This window comes from Chiloscyllium plagiosum, unplaced genomic scaffold, assembly GCF_037043375.1.
Source record: "Chiloscyllium plagiosum isolate Xiang-an unplaced genomic scaffold, Cpla_swu_hap1 HiC_scaffold_40, whole genome shotgun sequence".
In the NCBI taxonomy this organism is placed as follows: Eukaryota; Metazoa; Chordata; class Chondrichthyes; order Orectolobiformes; family Hemiscylliidae; genus Chiloscyllium; species Chiloscyllium plagiosum.
The window spans coordinates 43,575,286-43,591,996 of NW_028270178.1; the positions used below are offsets into that span (position 1 = coordinate 43,575,286).

General features: G+C 41.1%; 1 non-coding gene across 1 annotated transcript; it reads left to right on the plus strand.

The window, feature by feature from the left end:
* The first annotated feature begins 15,956 nt into the window (after nucleotides 1-15,956).
* Nucleotides 15,957-16,030, plus strand: trnat-agu (transfer RNA threonine (anticodon AGU)). The gene has a single exon. It is a non-coding gene; the product is annotated as a tRNA-Thr (tRNA).
* The last annotated feature ends 681 nt before the right edge of the window (nucleotides 16,031-16,711 follow it).

Genomic DNA, 16,711 nt, shown 5'->3' on the forward strand with positions numbered 1-16,711 from the left:
TCTCTTATGATCTTATTCATATATTGACTTATAGACTGATGTTTTTGTTCCCTTATGTTTTTGTTCACTGTTGTTCTCACAGTCTCACGCTCTTATTTGCTTACTCACTTGTGTTTTGTTTTTGTATTTGTATCTGTACATATTCCCTTAAGCTGTTCGTAACTTTTATTGTCGTTTCGTTCAGGACTTATTTTCTTATGTTCTCCATCTCTTACATTCTCATATTCTCTTCTTCCATCATATCCCTCTTCCCATATTTATTACTCACTTATGTTCTTATTCTTTTGATCTCGAACTCTGTCACTCTTTTATTATATATACTTCTGCTCTTGTTCTCCCATCTTTTTATGCCCTTGTGTTCTTGTTCTGTTAAATTCATATGTTCCTCCTCTCTTCTGTTGGTATTCACTTATGTTGTTTTTCACCTTTGTTTTGTATTTATATTCTCTTCTGTTCTGAGTTTAATATTCATAAAATATCTTGCGTACTTATTCTACTCCTTCTGTGTGTCATATGCTCTTATCATGTTGTCTCTGACGCTCTTATTATCTTAGATTCCTGTTCTGTAGTGTTCTTATTTTCATGTTCACTTATGTTCTGATTCGCATAACATTTAATGTTGTCATTATCCTACTATGTACATTTGTCCAGTTCTAATTCACTTTTGTTCTTATATTCAATATTATAGTTTTATTAAGTTCTCATTCCCTAATGTCTTCCTCGTTCATATGTTATTATCTCATTGTCTTTTGGGCTTATTCTCCTTTGTACTCATGCTCTTATTCTGTTGTTCCATCAGAGAACTATTATCTTAATCTCTGAGCTTCTTATTAGAACTCAGAGCATAGAACATTGCAGCACAATATGGACCCTTCGATACTCGTTGTTGCCCTGCGCAAGTCGTCCATGTCGGAAGTCCATCGATCGTACACTTTTTATTTTTATCCCCATGTCGAACGAAACAAGTGGAGTATTACATACCCTTCTGATTATTGCATTATAGGAAGGACAGGATTCAAAGGAGATTTGCAAGGATTTTGCCTGATGCAGCGCGAAGGTCTCATGAGGAAAGGCTGAGGGACTTGAGGCAGGTTCGTTCGAGAGAAGAACGTTGTAGGTGACTTAATAGAGACATGCAAGATAATGTGAGGATTACGGAGTGTAGACAGTGAGAGCCTTTTTCCTCTGATGCTGATGACTAACACGAGAGGGAATAGGTTCAAACTGATGGGTGGTAGATGTAGGACAGATGTGAGAGGTAGTTTCATTACTCAGAGGGTAGTAGGAGCGTGGAACGCACTCTCTGCAGCAGTTTTAGATTCCTCAAATTTAAGGGCATTTAAATGGTCTTTCGTTAGTAACAAAACCTGACACACCGCATGCCTTCTTATCAAAACTAACAACCTGAATAGCAGCTTTCAGGTACACTGAGAGCCATCTCTCTCTGTTCAGCTGTACTACGAATAATCTTAGCATTATCCCAATACTCTTTATTCCTGTTGCTCCTTCTACTTTTCACACTTTTCCGCATTAAATTCCATTTGCCACGTCTTAGCCCAGCTCTGCAGCGCATCTGTGCCCCTCTGTAACCAATAACATTCTTCAGCACTGTCCGCAACTCCACCGAGTTTGGTGTCATCCACAAACTCAATGACCTTCCCTTCTGCGTCTTCCTCTTTGCAAAACAAAACAGCAGTGACACCCAAAACAGATCCTTGCTCTACATTACTAATAATTGATCTCCGCCATGAACATTTCTCTCCAACCAGCACCAGTTGCCACCAGTCATCTTCCAGCCAGCTAAATTCTGATCCAAACCGCAAAATCACCCTCAATCTCATGCCTCCCTATTTTGTGCAATCGCTGACCATCTGAAACCTAATCAAACGCCTTAATGAAATCAATATACACCACATCAATCGTTTCAATCTCATCCACGTGTTTGGTCACCATCTCAAGAACTCAATAAGGTTTGTGACGCATGGCTACACTTTAGAAAACTGTATTGATGATACTGAATCAACTTATTCCTCTGCAGATGGTAATAAATCCTGTCTCTTCTATCCTTTTCTAATACTTTACCCATAAGCCAAGAAATGCGCACTTGTCAATATTTACCAGGGTTGCCTCTACTCCACATATTGAACAATGGAATAACATTTGCAACCCTCCAGTCGTCTCGCACGATTCCTTTGACAAAGATCAAAATTAAGGCTCTGTCTTTTCCTCGCTGGCTCCCAGACAATCCTCGGATAAATCCCATCTGGCACAGCGGTTTCGTCTATTTTCACACTTTGCACAACTGCGAACACTTCCTACTTACAAACATCAATCCCATTTAGTTTAGTTGCATTTATCTCAGTGTGTTCCTTGACATTACCTTATATTCCTTAGATTTTGATTTCTCTTGTTTTATTCTTTTATTCCGTTGTGCTCTAATCCTCTTCAGTGCTTTTTCTCATACCTTCTGATGATCTTACTCTCTTATCGGATTACTCCTGTACACTTATTTTCTTCAGATTTTTCCTCTTCCATGTCTTTTGTTTGGAATCGTAATCTCCATTTGTCTTTTCCAAGCTCTTATTCTGTTATGCTGTTACGTTCTTGATCTCAGATATACTCACTCCCTTCTGTTCCTGTGTTATGCTTCACGTGTATTCTTATTTACCAATGTTGATTTCTCTTTAGTTCTAATGATTTTACTAAGATATGTTATCTGAAATGTAATAGTGGCTTGACGTGGCTTTAATTAGGGCGTTATTTGCATCAGTATATTATTTTGGGTTACAAGGCAGATAATGTTAAGAGAATGTGGGTTACAGTTAAAATTGTTTGTTGTCTAATGATGAATTTTAGAGTTAAGAAACAAATTGTTTTTTTAACAGTGGAAATTAGGAGTTTTCTGTCACTCCTACTTTACCAGATTATGAAGTGAGATGAGATTTTTTGGGTGATTTCTTTATTTAGCAGAAGTGCTCACCGCCGTGTCGAAACAGTTTGGGGCTCGAGTCCATGATTTCGAAGGTTTTAGACAAATCCAATCTGGATTTGGAGAGGTTTGAGTTGATGTTTGGTTGGAGAGGTACAAAAAAATGTAAACACGTGGCAATTAGTTGCCCACATCTTTAAAACAAAATGAAGGTGAGAGTTTAATTTCGGTTACTTGTGTTCGGTTAAATGGAAAGTGAGATAAATGGCTCTTAATATTGCAAACATCGTTCTGGGATTTGAAGACTATTCCCAAATTTGTTGGTAAAGTTCAGAAAGACAAAAATACGGCACAAATTTTTAAGTAGCAAAGAGGTTAGAATGTGGTTTAACCAAGGACAAATGTAAAACTGAAAGTGCTAGGGATATAATCAAGCAGGTGGGTGAATCAGAGAAGCAAACAAGTGCAGCAGAGTTCGAACAAACACTTAAATTACATGTTCGGAAAATGGAGTTAGAAGAGAAAGATAAGGAAAGAGAGACACAAAGAGAGCGAGATAAGAGATAGAAAGCAGTGAGAAGAGACAGAAAGAGTGAGAGAAGGAAAATAGAGTAAAAAGCAATAAAGAGAAGGTGCTGAGCTGAACAAGGAGACATCGAAGACAGGGATAAAGGAAGAGCGAGAAAATAAAGAGAAAAGGAGCGAGAATTTAATCTTCAGAATTTGCACCATATCCAGTAAAGTCAAGTTAACCATGTGGATATGAAGAGAGAAGATTGTGATACACACAAATATGTTACAACGCTTCCACATTTTGATGAGAATGATTTAGAAGCTTTCTTTATTTCATTTGAACAATTGACTCGGCATTTGGAGTGTTGAAATTGTGGGAAATGTTCGTTCAAACGAGGTTGGTAGGCAGAGCGAGTGAGTTATTTACAGTGCTGTCAGTTGAGGGGTCAAGTGATTATGAAGATGTCAGGCAGTCTGGTTTTGATTACTTATGAGTTCGTACCAGAAACGTATCGACAGCCCTTTAGAAAAGTAAGGAAGGAACAAGATCAGACCTATGTTGAGTTCGATAGAATTAAAAATCGTAATTTTGATAGATGGGTGCCGTAGTTAAAATAGCCAAGGCCGACGTGGCTATCAGAGAGATTAATCTTCTGGAGGAGTTTTGAAGAAGTCACTTCCAGAGATGACAAGAATTTGTGTGGATGAACAATAACCAGTAAGCGAGAATAACAGCAGAGATGGCAGATGAATATGCACTGGTGCACAAGGCGACATTCAGCTTTTAACAAGAAATTCATCCTGTGAGGACAGAAATTTGGAGAAGTACAGATCTCACTCTACAAAACAAAGTTAAGAGCACGTTGGCACTAGTCTACAACAGGTTAACAAGGAATCCCAAGAGGAGGAACAGGAAGTGATATCCGGCAGGTGTTTCCACTGTGATAAAGGAGGACACATGAAGTCACTGTACTGGTATTAACTTAAGCCACTGTGGGAAAAGATGTGATGGAAGAGGCGAAGCCATTGGCATTCGTGGATATAGGAAAAGAAACCCCAAGTAAAATCGAGGCGCTACTGGTTAGTGCACAGCTTATGTACGGGCTGGGTATGGAGTGAGTCCCTGATCTTGAAAATAATTCATCTCTCTGGGTAAAATTTACTCAGAAAGAACACAGAGAGAAGGGAACTATGTTACCATTTTCAGAGATACAGGATCTGGAGGTGAATGTTTTTGCACACGTTCTGACATGTTACCCGAGAGAAGGGAAATTTGTGGGATAGTTGGACAGGAATTTAGAGTATATTGTAAGATCAGTTTGGAAAGCAAACTCAAGACAAGTTGGAGTCGTGATCGAATGTGAGTTCCAGGAATAGTTTTATCTTGGGATCTATTGATCAGTATCCAAGGTGGGAGTGCCGCCGGTGTTGTGGAGACACCAAGGGAGACCAGGGAATTGAAGAGTTAAAAGGTAAGTAACCTGGCATGTTTTCAGACTGTGTAGTAAAACGATCCCGCTATCATAGGTCACTGCACGAAACAGAATGTGAAGAGAAAGACGAAGAAATTGAGGTTCAATTAGCGGGCATACTGTTTGATGCATTGGTTCAGAAAAACTGGAACTGGCAGATGGTCAGGCAAAAGTGATTAAATGGAAGGCTAATGGACTTACAACTAAAGACGAGACAATAACAGATATATATGTTGACGTATACTCAGAAAATGAGTATATTTATTCCTGATGGCCATTATTTTAACGTGGACACCATGCAGAAGAGTGCAGTGGAGAACCGGGTCGAAATGCACAAGCTTGTGTTGCAAATAACGATAAAGGAAGTATTATGGGTAATACATGAACTACCAGTACGAAGTCAACTGTGTGGAAATACGATTCAGGCTGAGGTACGGAAACATTCGTATTGGCCTCGAATGCAATTAGAATGCAAATAACGTTTGCCATACATGTCATATGTTCCACATGCGACGTAAGCCACAGCAGTAATAAAAACAGCAACTTTATTGCCAATTAACACATTGGAAGAAGCTTTCATGCAGGTGATAACTAACTCTGCACATCCCCTCCCCAAATTAGAAGCGAGAAGCAGTGCTTGTTAACCATAATGGAAATGGCAAACAGATTTGCCGAGGCAATTCCATTACGGAGGAAGAAGAAAAAAAAAATAATGGTCGTGGAATCAATAGCTTTCTTCACATGGTATGGGCCACCCAGGAATATTCAATCAAACTAAGGCCAAATTTTACTACTCGGCTAACTGATGAAGTGGTGGATGGCTAAGGAATACAGCACTTTAAAACAAGTGCGTTCCATCCTGAATCCCAGGGAGCTTTAGAAAGGAGGCATTAGATGCTGAATACCGTGTTAAGAGAGTACTGCCAGGGCTACCCGAATGGTTGAGATAAAAGTATCCTATTTGCATTGTTTGCCATTGGGCATACCCCAAAACAAATCTCCTAGATTTATGCCATTGGACGTAATATTCGGACATGGAGTGAGAGGCCCTTTGAAAATAATTACGGAGAAATTCATAGGGCCAAAGTAGGAGATCGCGCACTTGGATTATGTGTCGGAGGTGATGCAGGGATAAAATCGGGTAGGCGAGTTAGTTAAAAAGCACCTGAAGTGGCACAGTGTAGAAAGGTACGGGGGCAGATAAAATCTCTGAAACTCGGACGTTTTCCCGTGGGGGCGACGTATAACCAGTTGTAACACTCACTCAATAGCCAGCTTTAGTGATTCCTATAAAATTAAGAAGAAAAGTTGAGTCAGGAAAAACTGTCACATAAAGATGCTGGATTCAGTGTTGGGGTCCCAGCTTCACTTTATATATAAATGATATGGATTAAAAGGCTGGTGGCACACTGGCGATGTTCGTCGATGATACAAAGTTAGGTAAACAGGCAGGTAGTTCTGAGGGGTTGGGGAGGCTACAGAAAGGCTTGGACAGTTTAGGAGTATGGTACAAGATATAACTGATGAAATTTAATGGGAGAGAATGGGAGGTCTTGCACTTTGGAAAAAAGAACACAGGCAAAGACTACTTTATGAACGGTGAGAAATTCATAAAGCCAAGGCACAATGGGATCTGGGAGTGCTAGTACACGATTCATTGCGGAGTGACTTGCAGGTTGAGTACGTGGTTAAGAAAACAAATGCATTCTTGTCATGTCTCTCGAGAGGGTTGGAATGTAAAACCAGGGAGTTGCTGCAAAGACGTTATAAAGCTTTGGTTAAGCCCCATTTAGAATACTGAGTCCTGTTGTGGACCCAACCTCAGGAATGACATACTGGCAGGAGAGATTCTCCAGCGTAGATTCACACAGATGATTGCTGGAATGGTATGTCTAACAAACGATGAATCGTTGAGGATACTGGGATTGTATTCGTTCGAGTTCAGACGATTGAGGGGAGATCTAATAGAAACTTACAAGACGGCTTGGAAAAGGTCGACGCTCAGAAATTGTTTCTGTCTAATGAGGATACTAGGACTCGTGGGCCCAGCGTTAGACTTAGAGGGTGTCAACTTAAAAAGGAAATGAGGAAACATTTCGTCAGCCAGAGAATGGCGGGCCTGTGGAATTCACTACCACGGAGCACAGTGGAGGCGATGGCATTAAATGTCTTCAATACAGAGATTGATAAATTCTCAATCTCACAGGGAATTAAGGGATACGAGTAGGTGGCGTTGAAATGCCCATCAGCCATGATTGAATGATGGAGAGGACTCGATTGTCCAAATGACCTTACTTCCACGCTTATTTCTTATGGTCTAAAGGTCTTATGCGGATAGGAGAAAACCGTGACGGGCATGTAATATGAATGTGTTGAAACCTTGTTACAACAGAGAGAGGGCACTGAAAAAAAGAGAGTTAATTACTGCCCCACAGAATGAGAAAACAAATTCAGATGATGGGGATTTTGATGAACCGCAAATTAAACAATGAGGAAGGCCCTGAGTACTGTGATGCGTCAGTGATCTAACTGTCTCAGGAGAAAAAAAACGCAGTTGAAAGATAGCAACAGTATGACGACAGTTGCAGGAATAACACGGGGAGGACTCATGCCATTGTGCATGGGGTGGAAGTAGGGAATGCTGTTCTGATGAAACAACACCCCTATAAGATTAATCCTTTCAAAGCCACGCAAGTGTGGAAGGAGGTGAATGGGAGCTCAATGAAAATATCACCGAACCGAGTCAGACTTTATCGAGAAATTTAGATAAGCCAGTTACATTAGGAAGTGAGAACTACTGCGTAGTGATGGGCATATACCTTATTCAGAGAAATACAAAGAGGTTTTAGCGTTTGCGACCGCAAATAGGTTATATCAATTCAAACTGATGAACTTTGGAATGAAAAATGCACCAGCCACATTCCAAAGGCTCATGACCTTATGGCTTATGGCTGCGTTAGGAAACCGTGCAGTCCATCCAGATGATGTAGTGATCGTTATTGAGTCATGGGGAGATCACATGCTGCAGTTGGCAGAGCTCTTTGAACGACTAAGAGAAGCAAAACTCGTTATAAACTGAAATAAATCAACATTCACGAAAGCAGAGGAGAGGTTCTTGTTACATCGTATCGGTCATGCAATTTGGACACCATCGACATACGCGTTGGAGCTGTACAGCTGTTCGAAGATCATGATGGAATTGAACGCCAGTTGTTCACTGCACACTAAACTCCACACCCCACCAGAGAAAATACTCTGCCATCGAAAAAAAGAATTATTGAGTTTCGTACTGGCCTTCCAACAGTTTAATGTTTACGTGACAAACGATATGTCAGATCAAAACGAATAAAAGAGAAGAATATGAGTTTTATCCGTTGTAGTCTTTTGCTGCAGACTCTTAATGTAGACATTGTACATGTTATGGCTCATAAGAATTTGGTTATAGATGCGTTATTGCTGATTTAACAGAAAAACTACAGATAAGATTGAACGGATAACAATGTTATATATATATATATATATTATATATATATATATATATATATATATATATATATATGCGTGTGTGTGTGTGTGTGTGTATGCACGCTCGCGCACGCGCGCAGGAATTAATATGAAAATACATTAAGGCCCTACGCATTTCCTTGTAATGGTGGTTAAAACCTGAAAAAAAGCATCTTTTCACTGTAATGGTTCATATCTTTTTCGTAAGTGGGGAGATATTTAAAAGTTGTGGGTGTCAAATGTACCTTAAAAAGAGAGTGAAGACTGTTTTGCAATGCGAGCTTGCAGGTACCAATCATGTGAATGACTAGCAGTATCAGAGTATACTGGACATTTGAAAAACAAAACACATTTCATTGTGAAACAAAGACCCAAATTTCGGTTGTTATTTTTCCAATGATTTAAATTGTTTAAAAAAATCTGTTTAAAATATGCCCCAGCAAATTAAAAACTGATTATTTTGAATTTATTGTTTTGTAATTATCATACGACTGAAACGATCCAATGCTTGGACATTAAAGAATCGGACATTTTGACAGTTAGACAGAGTGAGACTAAATGTCATCAATAGAGTAAACTGTCCGCAAATTATTCCCGGTCGAAGTTCCTTTTTCATACGAAACATCCTTGTACGAAAATATCGAAGATGACCCAGGGAGACCGACAGCCAGAGGGAGATGGAAACTGTCACTGAAAGCCGTTGTGTGGTTTTGAAATTAAGTTGATGTAGTTTTAATACATGGTTATTGGAAAAGTATGTTGCTGTCCAGTTGAAGGCCGATAACAATTAGTTAAGAGAAACTGGGCTTAAAGTTGTAAATCGTTTTGATCAATGTTCACTTTTAGAGTTAAAGAATAAATTGAGTTTTTAAAATATACTGGAATTTAGGAGTTCTTTGTCACCCATACTACGATAAATTCTGAGGCGTGGCCAGTTTCCTGGGTGTTTGGTTTTTTCAGCAGGAGGGTTTTCCACGTTGTCGGCGCAGTGTCAAGCAAAACAAAGCTGACACAACCAATTACCGCAGAATATCCTGAAAAGTTAACAGAACAATCTCAGTGATTCCTATGGGCAGGGACGACTGAACTGCCTTCCCATGCTAAATGTGCAACAACGACATCATAGTTTTTTTTGTCACTGCCTCTGAGAGTTTGTGGTGGAAGTTGCAGGAGAGGATTAAAGTTGTCAGCATTCCAATGATATGTTTTCGTCAGTTATTGTTTATCTGCAGCTGATATACTATCCTCTGAAAAATATACATTCTTGTTTAATATAGAAATGAAATCGCTGCATTCTGTATGTGTTTCTATATTTGAAAACATATATATATACACACACACACATACAGCCAGATCTGATTACCATTGCAGTAATCACTGAGGCTAATTGGATTTGTGTTAGCCATGTGCATTGGAAAATATGTGACCTCGGGAACAGGCAACTGCAGTTTTGCTGACGACAATAAGACAATAATTATCCGAAAGTTCAGAATGTTTGACGACCAGGAGTAGAGCGTTTGCATAGTCGGGTCTGGGCACAACATAGAGTAATTGAGTTATAGAAATGTCCAACATGGAAACAGACCCTTCCATTCAACCTGTCCCTGGCGACCGGATATCCTAACCCAATCTTGTCCCACCTGCCAGCACCCAGCCCATATCCCTCCAAGTCCTTCCTATTCATATACCCATCCAAATGCATCATAAATGTTGCAATTGGACCAGCCTCGACCACATCCTCTGGCAGCTCATTCTATAGACGTACCACTCTTTGCGTGAAAAGGTTGCTCCTTAGGTCTCTTTTATATCTGTGCCCTCTCACTCTAAACCTTTGCCCTCTAGTTCTGGACTCCCCGATCTCAGGGAAAAGGCTTTGTCGATTTATCCTATCCATGCCACTCATAATTTTGCACACCTCTAGAAGGTCAGCCCTCAGCCTCCGACGCTCCAGGGAAAACAGCCCCAGCCTTTTCAACCTCTCCCTATTGCTCAAATCCTCCAACCGTGGCAACATCCTTGTAAATCTTTTCTGATCCCTTTCAAGTTTCACAACATCTTTCCGATAGCAAGGAGACCAGAATTGCATGCAATGTTCCAACAGTGGCCTAACCAATGTCTTGTACAGCCACAACATAACCTCCCGACTCATGTACTCAATGGAATCAATAAAGGAAAGCATACCAAATGCCTTTTTCACTATCCTATCTACCTGTCACTCCACTTTAAAGGAGCTATGACGCGGCAATCCAAGGTCTCTTTGATCAGCAACAGTCCCTTGGACCTTACCATTAAGTGTATAAGTCCTGCTAAGATTTGCTTTCCCAAAACACAGGACCACGCATTTATCTGAATTAAACTCCATCTGCCACTTCTCAGCCTATTGGTACATCTGGTCAGATCCTGCTATAATCTGAGGTAACCCTCTTCGCTGTCCACTGCACCTCCAATTTTGTTGTTTTCTGCAAACTTACTAACTGTACCTCTTATGTTCGCGTCCAAATCATTTATATCAATGACAAAAGTTTGAGGACACAGCACTGATCATTGTGACACTCCACTGGTCACAGGCCTCCAATCTGAGAAGCAACCCTCCACCACTACCCTCTGTCTTCTACCTTCGAGCCGGTTCTGAATCCAAATGGTTGGATCTCCTCAACTTGCTAACTAGTCTCCCATGCGGAATATTGTCGACCTCCCTTACTGAAGGACACATATATCCCGTTAACCACTTTGCCCTCATCAATTATCTTTGTTAATTCTTCAAAAAAGAATTAATTCAATTTAACGAGACATAATTTCCCACACAGCACGCCATTGCTGACTATCCATAATCAAGCTTGCCTTTCAAAATACATTAAATCATGTCTTTCAGGATTTCCTCCACAACTTACCAACCGCCGACGTCAGACTCACAGGTCTATAGTTGCCTCGCCTTTCCTTACCTCCTTTCTTAATTAGTGGTATCATGTTAGCCAACCTAGTCTTATGGCACCTCACCTGTGATTTTCGATGACACGATTTTCAGCAAGTGACCCAGAAATCACTTGCCTCACTTTTCACAGAGTTCTGTGGTGTAACCTGATCACGTCACGGTGATTTATTTATTTTTATCCGGTCCAATACATCCTGCACTTTCTCCTCTGTAACACGGTTTTTGTTTTCAAGATAACAACATTTATTTCCCCACAGACTACATCTTTCATGCCACAGGTGAAACGTTATCGATGGGGAAAGGGCAATTATAATGTGATTAGGCAAAGTTAAGATGCATAGAATGGGGTAGCAAAATGCGAGGGATGCAGACAATGGAAATGTGGAGCTGGTTTAAGGAACAGATATTGCATTTCCTCGATAGGTATGTCTTGGTCAGGCAAGGAAGAATTGAAAAGGTAAGGGAACCATGGTTTAGGACAGAAATTGCATCTCTTGTTAAGAATAAGATTAAGGCTTCTGTGTTGAGAGACAAGGTGGTTCAAATAATGCGATGGAGTGTTACCGATTAGCTGAGAAGGATTTAAAGAGAATATTCAGAGGAGCAAAGAAAGGACACGAGCAGTCATCAGCAAATAGAATAAAGGAGAAACCTAAAGCCTTCTGTAGGTATGTGAGGATTAAAATGATGACGAGGGTAGGAATAGGGCCAGTCAAAGACAGAAGTGGGGTGTTGAGTGGGGACCCTGTAGAGATGGGAGAAGTACTAAACGAACATTTCTCATCGTTTTCCACTCAGGTAAAAGAGAATAATGTCGGGGAGTAGAATGAGATAAGCGATATTAGAATAGAAAGGATCGATGTTAGTTATGAAGAGGTGTTATCAATTTCAGGAGGAGTGAAAGTAGACCAGTCCCCTGTGCTGATTGGGATTTGTCCGAGGATTTTCTGGGAACCTAGGGAAGAGATAGCAGAGCATTTGGCTTTTATATTTGAGTCGTCATTGTCTACAGGTTTAGTATCAGAGGATTAGAGGATCGCAAACGTTGTGCCCTTGTTCCAGAAGGACAGCAGAGATGACCCAGGTAATTATATATCAGTGAGCCATATTTCTGATGTATGAAAGGTTTTGGAAAAGATTATAAAAGGCAAGATGTATAATCATCTGGAAAGAAATAATTTGATTTCAGATAGTCAACATGGTTTCGTCAAGGGCAGGTATTGTCTCACAAACCTCATTGAGTTTTTTTTGATAATGTGACAAAGCATGTAGATGAGGGTAGAGCAGTTGACGTGGTATACATGGATTTCAGTAAATCCTCTGTTAAGGTTCCATGTGATAGGCTATTTGAGAAAATGCAGAGACATGGGATTGAGGGTGATTTAGCCATTTGGATTAGAAACTGGCTTCATGAAAGAAGGCAGCGAGTGGTGATTGATGGAAAATATACAACCTGGAGTCCAGTTACTCGTGGTGTGTCTCAAGAATTTGTTCTGGTACCACTGCTGTTTGTTATTTTTATAAATAACTTAGACGCATCATAGGTATATGTATGAGTCAATTTGCAGATGACACTGAAGTCGGTGGAGTCGGAGACAGTTTGGAAATATGTTACAGGTTGCAGGGCGTCTTGGATAGACTGCAGGCTTGGGTTGAGAGCTGGCAAATGGACTTCAATGCAGCTAAATCTGAGGTGATGCACTTTGGGAAGAATAACAGGAAGGCAGAGTATTGGGTAAATGGAAAGATTGTTGGTAGTGTGGATGTGAAGAGGGATCTTGCAGTCCATGTGCATAGATCCTTGAAAGTTGCCACCCAGGTTGAGAGTGCTGTTAAGAAGGCATGCAGTGTGTTAGATTTCATTTGTAGAGGGATTGAGTTCCGGAGCCACAATATCATGCTGCAAATATACAAAACGCTCGTGCGGATGTATGTCGGGAAGAATGTGAAAGCATTGGAAAAAGGTGCAGAGGAGATTTAGATTAGATTGCCAACAGTGTGGAAACAGACATTTCGGCCCAACAAGTCCACATCGACCCTCCCAACATAAACCCACGCAGACCCATTCTCCTATATTTTCCCCAGCTCGTACACCTGGCAATACGGGCAATTGAGCATTGCCAATTCATCGGAACTGCATATTTTGGGACTGTGGGAGGAAACCGGAGCAAACCCACGCAGACACAGGGAGAAGGTGCAAACGCCACAAAGACAGTTGCCCGAGTCTGGAATTGTAACCGGGTCCCTGGCGCTATGAGGCATCAGTGCTAACCAGTGAGCCAGCATGATGCCTGGTCTGGAGGGAAGGCCTCATGAGTAAAGGCTGAGAAACTTGGGTCTGTTCTCATCGGAAAGAAAAAGGCTCAGACGGGATTTGATAGAGACATACAAGATGATCAGAGGATTAAATGGGTAGACATGAAAGTCATTTTCCTAGGATGATGACGTCATCTTGTACGAAAGTACTTAACTACAAATTGTGATGAGTGAGATTTGAGATAGATGTCAGAGGCAGGTTCTTTACTGAGACAGTGGGGGCGCGGGATTCTCTGCCTGCCAGTGAAGTTAACTCAGCTGAGATTATGGAGATTTAAACAATCCTTGGAGAAGCACATGGGTGATGATTGTATTTTGCAAGGGAATGAGCTGAGATTAGTTCAAAGGTCAGCACAACATTGAGGGCCCAAAGGCCTGTTCAGCGCTGTATTCTTCTATGTTCTATGTACTATGTCCTTCCCCACAGTAAGCGTCCATAGAATGCACAGGTTTCATATCTCCCCCATCTCGAGCAGCACCTAACAGAGACGGGCTTATTGATTTTTATGGTGTCCCAGTACTCTTCGCAGACTCCTCTTTGCCCTTAATGTATTCATAAAACCAGTTATGACTGACTTATGCAGCATGCTGCAATTGAGCTAAGTAGAACTCAAAACTACAATAGACCGATTCAAATTCAGACGTGTTATCCATTGCACCACAGAGCCGATCCACCGTCGACTTCCTCTCATCTTTTCCATATGTAATGGAGACATTTATATTAGGGGGATACAAGATTACCAAGGTGAAGAACCAGTAAAGATAACTAACGTCACTGCTTTAATTAAATACGTCACACTTTGAGAAGCAGTGCTTTTCACTGTCAAAGTATACACATTCGTCTTCACGTGCCTCCTTCAGTGTTGCCTGCATGTCTGTTGGACGTTTCCATTGCTGTATTCACAGTCACTACGCGATTACATGACCAACTCCAGTGAAATGTACTTTCATAATCTGAGTCATGGCCTCTTCCTTTCAAGACCCTGAACAAGTTCAGCGAGAAAACTCTGGTCATTTCTAGCCCGGGATCTGGAATCAGACGAGTGTCACAACACCCTTATTGGTGCTACCAGCGCGTCAAAGTGAGGCCCTGTGACCACCAGCCTGTTCTGTGCCTTCCTGCAGTGCATCTGCTGAACAACATCAGATTATCACAGTTCCGCTTTCTTCACATTGAAATCCAGTGCGATAATATGAACTTTTTCGAAACTTGGAGTGAGCAACTTTGCAGCTGAAGTTTGTTATGGAGTCAACGACAGACACAAGAGTGTCTACAAGTCAGATTGTAAGTTTTACAGTCAGCATCACAGGAGGTCCCTGTTCAGTAGTCCGAGTTTGCATCGCACAGACCTGGATATAATTCTCACTCAGGTAATGAAGATTTATTTCTCCTTTTGTGAATTATTAGAATGAAAACCAATTCTTGCTTGCATGCAGAACACACACCCAGATCTTGCCAGAATCGGTCAGAAATTGCTTCCATCCGTATATAACGACAAAGGCAGCAGATACACGGGAAACGACCACCACTAATCCCCCTCCAATCATATCACCTGTCTGAGTTGGATGTATCTCGCTGATCCTTGAGTGTCGCTGAATGTAAATCCTGGAAATTCTCCTCGAGTGGTATCATGTCTGTGCTGAGGAGTTGAAAGCTTGAGGAAAATAATTCATCCCCTCCATCACTGTGGCAATTCTGGATCTGCATTGAATCCTTTCCCATTGACTATACTCGAGGAATTCGTTTCGAAAAGTTAAAGGTTCCTGTCAGACATCTGCAATCGTCTGGAATAAGTTGAGACGTGGACGAAGACAGTGAAATAAAGTGATAGACAATGATGCCTGGGAGGCATAATGCAGGAAGTGAGCGCGGAACAGATGGTGCAAAACTCAATGTCGGTGCCATTACGTCAGCTTTTACTGCCCAATGATTATACTTACTTACACATTACTCCGAGTCAAATCACCACAATGACCTTGTTCCTCTTGATGTGATGTCCCCTCTGTCTGTATTAATGTGGTTCATGGGCCCCGATAGAATGAGCACCGCCTCTTTCTCCTGTCACTTTAACCAGGTGAAAATACCAGTTTTAAATGAATGCAAGAAGAGATTATGTTTTTCTGTGCCTATTCAGTAGAGAATTTTCAGCTGTAAACTGTTTGTGTTTGAAAATTCGAGGATTGATTGCAATTCTCCTAGAGCAACATTGATCCGAAAACACATGTCCAAGTACTGTGAGGAAGTGTTTAAGCAACTCCACATATGGATGAGCAAGGGCCTCTTTGCTGTGGCGCCGTGGCTTAGTTGGTTAAAGCGCTTGTCTAGTAAACAGGAGATCCTGGGTTCAACTCCCAGCGGTGCCTACTTGTTGCGTTTATATTTGGGCTTGGTGTTTCAAGTCTTTGCGAAAGTAACTCAGCGTCTTGGACTTTCACCCTGTTAAGATTTGGTGATCCAGGTTAAGTTCCAACAGTGAATGCCATGTTTTTTTTATATATTCCGAAATATTACTTATGTCTGTAGTTTCTTTCCATTATTCCACAAGCACTTCTGCTTCTCCTCCTCTTTTGTTCCCCCTCCTTCATTCCCAGTTAGGTCGGAATAACGAGATGAGGCAGGAGACGCTGCAGATTTGCCGGGGAATTTTGTGGTAATGTCAGAGATACCACCAGGTGATCACTCTCATTCTCTGATGTCACCGTTCATACATTTAAACCAAAAATATATACATCGTTGTGCTTCTTTATTTGTAGTGTAATTGCTTTTTTTCCTGGTGGATTAGGAATTCTATTTTGAATTCGAAACAGTCATAATTGTTTGAGGAAGAAGTGTCGCCTTGCCTGGTTTGAAGGGACAGACACATTATCCGGAGAATGTGAGCCCAGTTCAACGTACTCCAGTTAGTGGGCAAAAAGCCTCTCAGCAGCTGCACACTCAAATTGTCTCGAAATGTCAGACTTTTCACAGAGCCGAAATAGGTAAAGAGCTGTATGGACAGGCAGAGTGTCGGAGAATGTGTAACAGGAAGAGGGTGAGATGGATGC